This window comes from Periplaneta americana, chromosome 9, assembly GCF_040183065.1.
Source record: "Periplaneta americana isolate PAMFEO1 chromosome 9, P.americana_PAMFEO1_priV1, whole genome shotgun sequence".
In the NCBI taxonomy this organism is placed as follows: domain Eukaryota; kingdom Metazoa; phylum Arthropoda; class Insecta; order Blattodea; family Blattidae; genus Periplaneta; species Periplaneta americana.
The window spans coordinates 80,281,931-80,290,310 of record NC_091125.1 but is presented as its reverse complement, the minus strand read 5'-3'; positions in this window follow the sequence as shown (position 1 = coordinate 80,290,310).

Here is an 8,380-nt window from a genome sequence, read left to right as displayed (position 1 = left end):
TCTTGCTAGAACTTTATATGCTTTTAACCTGGTATGTTTTTGGGTTTTCATGGTCGTGAAAACCTGGTTGATGATTGTTAAGGCTCCATTAAAATGTTGAATATTTTCAGATATACCAGTAACAGGTAAATATGTCAAATTATAACCAAAATATTTAAATGAGTTTACCTGTTCTAACGTATGGGTTCCAATGCAAATTTTACTCCTAACTGGCTGTTTACCTTGGAACGCCATAATTTTTGTTTTGTTTGGGGAAATTTTCATATTGAAATCTTGTGCTATTATATTTAGGTGATGTAATAATAATAATAATAATAATAATAATAATAATAATAATGATAATAATAATAATAATAATAATAATAATAATAATAATAATAATAATAATGACTTATTTTAGCTGGCAGAGTTAAGGGGAGTCTGTACTGCTATCCCATCAATATAAAGCAGAGTAATAAAAGATAAAGACCGTAATTTTAGCCTGTTACATGCAATAATACTTGAAGAATAACTCCTAAACATTTCAAATGCGTATCTTATGTAAGTCCTGAGAAAAGTGCACCTAAATTAGATTAAATTTACATTGCTGGGATAGGCAGTACAGACTCCCCTTAAGGCCGTAAGGCCTTCTCTTTCACTCAACCAGAAAAGAATATAATATACAGAGTAGAAGTGAAATTAGTCTTGCAGATTTCCAGAGAGAATAGCTCATGTTGTATGTAACAAAAAAAGTGTAATATCATATTGGTGGAAAGTTCATAGATTTTTTCCCCCAAATGTTTAACAATCTCTTATTCGGTGACTATTGCGAGTAGGATCGCAATTATTGTCCACATCGATAGGAATAGGCTAATAAAGAATAATTTATCCCTTTGGCGTATTTCAACAGCGTACACGGTTTTCGTGAAAATTTATTTTAAAAAATCCCTAAATTCAAACCATTGCACGAAACGAACGCGTGGCATCACCGTCTTCGCAGCTTACGTACGGAGACTAACCGAATTCGTCGACCTCTTACATCTGTATACGAGTAGAGTGTTTAGCGACGATGTTGCCGGACTGCTGAAACTCCAAACTTAATTTTCTAATTAACCGTGTATTTAATCACAGAACGTAAAATAGGTTTTCTATTCATTTACGTGTATACCCTATCGTCTCTTTCAAGATACAATGTTATTTCACTTCCACCCTGTTTACATATTATGAACTTACAATTTACAACTTACAAAGATCACAACAAATCGATTCAATAAAAGTTATGTGTATACAACCTATCTGTTGGGTCCTTTACCAAGAGCTATATTCAGGTCATCAAATTTCTGCGTTACCATCCACCACAGTGTTTGCTGTATTCTCAACACATAGAGAAGAATTTTATTTGTACGTAATATTGGAAAGTTCTTTACGAAGCAAGAAACTGTGGCAAAATTTTCTCCTGTTTTGACATGAATACGTCTTTAAAATCAGAACGCCACTTCGGTACCAGGACGGAAATGGCGATGTAACGTTTGCAGGGTGTTCCATTTCGACACTCTAATTTTGTGACTAATAGCACGATTCAGCGTATTCCGAAACTCACCGGACCGGTGGACAACAATGACGTCATGCTGCAGCGGAGTAGGAACAAAACTGCTGGAAGGATCGATGTCTGTCATGGCGACTGTGTAACTGGTTATCGGTGCTAAGCTAGCAAAATGTTGCGAAATTTCCGTACTGCCATCTCGTTCAAAGAAAAGAGATCATAAACAACTTATTTCTTGAACCGGTAGTAATAACTGGTCCGTTGACATGTTCGCTCATAAGCCATTAACATATTGTTTTTACGTTGTGCTCATTACAAACAACGCAGCAGAAATAAAGCAGAACACACCGCCATGACACAAACAGTGCACGATGTCATTCGTCTGCTAATTCCCGCCCTATACAAGAACTAATCAGATTCACTGATGGCGGCTGATGCAGACTGCCACCGAGCGTATTCCGAATCTCACCGGTGAGCAATCCGATGGCATCACGGTGTTCCGAATTCCACCGATGACGTCATTGATGCTCCACCGGTGTCGCACCGGTGCCATCAACTTGCAGAGGTGGTGGCAGTCTCCATCAGCCGCCATCAGTGAATCTGATTGGTTCTTGTATAGGGCGGGAATTAGCAGACGAATAACATCGTGTACTGTTGTGTCATGGCGGTGTGTTCTGCTTTAGTTCTGCTGTATTGTTTGTAATGAGAACAAAGTAAAAACAATATGTTAATGGCTTATGAGCGAACATGTCAACGGACCCGTTATTACTACCGGTTCAAGAAATAAATTGTTTATGCTATCTTTTCTTTAAACGAGATGGGAGTACGAAAATTTCGCAAAATTTTGCTAGCGTAACACAGACAACAACTTGTACAGTCGCCATGACAGCCATCGATCCTTCCAGCAGTTTTGTTCTTTATTTCGCTGCAACGTGACGTCATTGATGACACCGGACCGGTGAGATTCGGAATACGTTGACCAACTCTGCAAGCTGATGGCACCGGTGGGACACCGGTGGAGCATCAATGACGTCATCGGTGGAATTCGGAACACCGTGATGCCATCGGATTGCTCACCGGTGAGATTCGTAATAATAACACGATTGAAATAAACGTGGTCTCGTTGAGCCGATATACGACTGTGATGCGAGCATGACGTTGAGATGGAGTCGCGCATGTGCGAGGCGACTGGCGGACATTTTGGGCGTGCGCAAAGTTTACCGGATAGTAATCTCGTCACTCCGATGTGTTAGCACACTGATTTTGATGCCAAACGAAAGATGTCGTTTAGGTCTATTTAAGCCAGACGTTTTCATACAAAACCTACAGCTGCGTCGTCGACAGAGCCACAGCCAGATTTTTTTCTTACAAATCTAAATATTGCATTCTTTCTTCTTGTAAGTTATTTTTCCAAACAGCGATTGTCGTGCAAAATTACAACGAAGAGAATGACTTATGATCTTACTGTAAAATTTAGTGCCGTTATAGGGCACAGAGTTGGCTAGTAACAAATTATGTGGAGTAGTTTACCTCTCATAATTTACAGTGTTTGAAGAGATTAAGGACAATTACAGAAACCTTCAGGTGACAGCGAAAATAGCAACATAGGGGAGAGTCAGGTAGTATCGGACATCGGGTAGTATCGGACAGTGCGTTTCTTTCATCTACCACCATATGGTAGTACCTGAATGACATGGTTACGTTTCTCTATGCGACATCACAGAAACGTAACCATGTCAGTCAGGTACTATCATCGTGTGGTAGATGAAAGAAACTTACTGTCCGATATTACCCGATGTCTGATACTACCCGACTCTCCCCTCATAAAATTTTATACGTCATTTCTTCTCTGTCAGTTTCAGCGTTGGTCAACAGTTGTAAATAGCACGCATGTTACATATTGTGAACGATGCCTTGGCGAATATCCCGACGCCACTGGTTTGGTGGCTGGTGTGGGTTCCCGCAGCTGATATATAATTTTGTAGTGGTAACGTTTGTGAATTGAGTGATGACGACGTGTCCAAGAGTTCGGATCATGCGCGATGGTGTCGGTGCTTCAGTGTGAGGAACGAGACAGAATAAACGATAGGACAAATATCACCATATCCATTAACAGCATAAATGACTGAATCCTGAAATCAAGAAAATAGAAAAGAGAAAGAGGGAGATTTGCTGTTTACATAAGGTAGGTGTCCCTGATATGGCCATGCTAAGGTTTGAGAATTTTTCTAGCCGCCATTTTGAAAAAAAATTTAACCACTTTTTTCTTACTCGTTCTTAGTCTAATGGACTTTCTTAAAACTATTTCCTTTCCCCATAAAAATAGCTTTAATTGTCCAAAAAGTCCCAAATTCCAAAAGTCTATCCAGTGGCCATATCAGGAACATGTGCACATGATATGGCCACCCTTGTTCCATGTTCTACAAATAGTGATTGTTTTCAGTTTGATAGCGCAGTTGTGCTAAAATTAAATAAGTTTGGTGTAAAATGAATAAATATGACACTTAATCTTTTTTATAATTCAAAAGTGTAGGCAAAACAGGTATTTCCATAAAAAATTAAGTTGTTTTTCTTAAAATACAAAACTTTTGCGTAATCCCAGCTATAAGGCATGTAAATCTGTCAGGTGAAAAAATAAAAGTGAAATGAACTTGATATGGCCATGGTGCATTTGATATGGCCATATCAGGAGCAGGTAAGCTTTCACAAAAATCGTTTGATTATTAACAACTCGTAAAAGATACGCCATCATCGACAACACCAATCAACAGAACATTAAAAACTTAATGGAGTACGATGGTTTTCATGAAACAAGTATTTGAAAATCATGCATAAAACAAAGGAGACTTACCAGAGAAAAATAAGAAGAGGTCACATGAAAACCACAAAGCAGGCAACTGACGCCATATTGCTCAACCTGACTGGATGTAAAACGATCAAGTGACATACCAGGATGTCCTTTCACTGCATGCTGCTGCAATTTAGCGGATTATTTAGTTAACTCACAATAGGGGGTTGGCCATATCAGGAACATGGCCATAACAGGAGCACCCACCTTGCATCTAATTTGTGATGATGGACATATTTTACGTTTCATTCTTTTAACCTCTGAAGAGTATTACTATAATGCAACATTTATTCATTTAACACACACCCAAGATTCAAAATTAATTAGTGAGGGATCAATAATACGAATGAAGTTCAAATATACAAAAAAAGTTAAATCCTCATTTCATAATGTCGAGAAAATCACAGGAAACTGTCACTTACTATTTATCTCACAAGTCTAATACTACTAGGTGACTAATAGCATCATTATAGGGGTCCATGTTCTGAAAACTCTACTTCACATGCAATTTGCTTCCACGATATTAATACAAGCAATTTGGATAACTTCTGTGGCCAGGAGGAGAAAGGTCTTAAATCAATTTTTTGTTAAAATGAGATTTTTATATGTTCTCAAAGCGGAAACAATTCTCTACAATCTGGTAAAACGGTTAAAATCAAATAAGAGTCCTGACTGGATTTATAGAGCATTACCGAATGTCCTAAGTACTTTTTGAATCTAGCATACACAGAATAAAGGACATAAGCATATTCAATACTTTATTCCTTACAAACCGTCACATGTTTACTTTCCATGTTTCCCTATTAAAAAGGTCTAACTTGTATTTTAGCCATTTTATCACATACTGATGCCCTTTCCTTTTAAAACTTTAAGTTGCAGGGTAAACAGTCCTGTAATTGTTTGAGACCCATTTTGCATTCCTAACAATTTACATTTCTCATTTATTTTGACATGAAAAAGGTCTTATGTTTACATAGTCCCTTCTACTCAGTTTGGGGTCTAGTCTTAAGTGCGGCTATTTTTTAAATTAATCAAGAAAATTGTTAAATGAGCAACATTATCTATTTTAGAAGAAATATAAACAAATAATCTCCAGGAAAAATTCCATAATTAAAAAAACTATCTAATTGACACCAGTTTCAATCTTTCTACTGCTCTCCTGAAAAGTAGCTATAAAATTTTTACTTAAGACCTTTTGCTTCGCGGCCATAGACTTGTTATGAACTGAACATAGGAATTAACTTCTTTCTACCTCTACCTTGGACCTAACACTTTCACGCGTTCAACATATTTTATTGTCAATAATCGAGTCATTTATTAATTATAGCGAGACTGTAAAAATCATTTATTATTCATGGACCGAAATCTAAATTGGAATAGCCAAGTGACTCACATTTGTAAGAAAGTATTATCATTGCTTCATTTACGAAATTGATTGCCTCTTTCCATAAAATGAAACACTGTTCAATCGCTAGTGATGACCCATTTTGATTATTAAGATTCTTTCTTGACAAATATAACTGAAGAACTACAACGTGTTCATAATGTGTATGTCCGCTTCATTCTGCAATATTCGTAGATTTGCCCATATAACGCCATCTTTTGAAACTCTTTCATGGGACCGTCTAAAGGAGCGGAGAACAGCGTATTCTTTAGGCCTATCTGTTCTATTTAGAATATTACTCACTTCTACTCCAAAATACCTGAGAAGTCGCTTTGTATACCTTGCAACATTGCGGACTCAACATCAGGCCTTATTATCCATCCTCGTCACCGTACCTCTTTCTATTCATACTCTTTCACCGTTTCAGATTGTCGCCTATGGAACTCCTTACGTCAGTATTGCGATGGCGACTAATAATTGCGGGCGAGAGCTATTTTATACCCGCGCGGAGCTCTTTTACCTGTAAACATTGCTAAAGAGTGTACAGATCTTAGAACACAGCGCATCATGACGGAACGGAAGCGCTTAAAGCTTTCAAGGAAGAGTGGAAGATACAATATTTATGCTTCGAACATAGTGATGAAGTCCAGTGTTTGTTGTGCAAAAAAAAATATATATATATATATCATTTGCAAAAAAAGCAATATAAAACGGCATTATGAGACGCAACATGAAAAAAAAAAATATAGGCATTATTCAGGAGAAGAGAGAAATAAATTCATTTCGGAATTGACATCGAAGGTAAATTAATTTACATTTGGATCAGTAGATTGTATCTAGATTCCTTTTATTTCTTTATTTTAAATGTATTGTTAATGTTTTATTTGTTGCTTGTTTCTGGATATTTACTTTTATTAGACTACGTGTTTCTTTAATTTAGAAATAATATTTTATCTTTGATTGCACTTTAACTTATTCTATTACTAAGTTCAAAATGCTAATTCACTTTTATTCCAATAAGTATTTTCAGGATTTTTAGCAAATATGAACTAAACATTTTGAAAACTTTGATGCAAGGAGCTTTTTTAGTAACGTAAATATAAAATATACTTAAAATATAATTTCAAAACTATTAGACCTAATTGCACCAAATTTTGTACAGATGATATTATTATAGATCTGTTTATATAGTTTAAATTTCACAAATTTTGGCCGAAATTGTGGAAGTTTCAATTTTTAATTTTATTTTATTGCGTTATTTTATGACGCTGTATGAACATCTAGGCTATTTAGCATCTGAATGAAATGAAGGTGATAATGCCGGTGAAATGTGTTCGGGGTCCAGCACCGAAAGTTACCCAGCATTTGCTCGTATTGGGTTGAGGGAAAACCCCGGAAAAAAAACCTCAACCAGGTAACTTGCCCCGACCGGGATTCGAACCCGGGCCACCTGGTTTCGCGGCCAGACGCGCTGACCGTTACTCCACAGGTGTGGACTGAAAGTTTTAAAAGTCATACATATCCCCTTAAATGAGTGACCCCAAAAATTACGATGGCTCTCAATGTCTTAATTTAATCAATTTGTTTCTTTCGTGTTACGTGCATCTCACAAATCACTCTAAGAAAAATCATTACATAATCACGACTGGAGACTAAGGACTACATTTTCACAATCACACAATCAATATACTCTATTTCAATCAATATTGCCATTATTATTTTTTCAACAAATACTCAAAAGTACTTAGAGATCACACAGTTCCAGCAGGTAGACCCTATTAGTTTCTCATAACCAATGAAGTGAAGTATTTACATAATAAATAATTGCTTTTAACAATAAAATAGTTTACATTCAATTAACTTTTCCTATTTCTCTTTTTGTTCCTAAAAAACCCTTCCCTTTGCGATTTGTTCATATATGTACATGTATATTAAATAACTTAGTAATTAGATCTATTACATAGCCAGAAATTTAGTAGCGCAAGTTATTGTAATAATTGCTGCCTTTATTCGATGTGCTGTATATGCATGTACAACCCTGTTGTCTACGTTACGATGCTATGTAGCGGATGCGCTATGGGCCCGTGATCAAGGTCGAGCTCTTCTACCGTGATTGGGAGCTAATATCGTCTCACCCCTGCCTTACGTCGTCATGTCAGGGATTGCAGAACAGTTAATCAATTTAAATTGACAATTAAGTATTACTAACATTTACATGGAATTGATTCGTGAGTGTTAGCTGATTTTTATAGGTTATTCTGCGTGTTTGTATAAATTATAATTTAGGCTTATTATAAAGTAGAATTAGGATGTAAATTGTAATTACTTCATTATGTATCATGTTTAGTCAATGTTTTATTATATTTAAGCTCCTTAATGTGCATGATAACGATTTTATATTTAAGTATTACCATTAATTTTACTACTTTTGTTATTGCTATTATTTCAATGTATATTTTACTTCTGGTAGTGTGGAAGACAAGGCTTCATGACCTTAACTCTACCAGGATAAGTAAATAAATATTATATCTCTACAATACTTACTTAGTTACTTTTAGCTTTCAAGGAACCCGGAGGTTCATTGCCGCCCTCACATAAGCCCACCATCGGTCCCTATCCTCAGCAA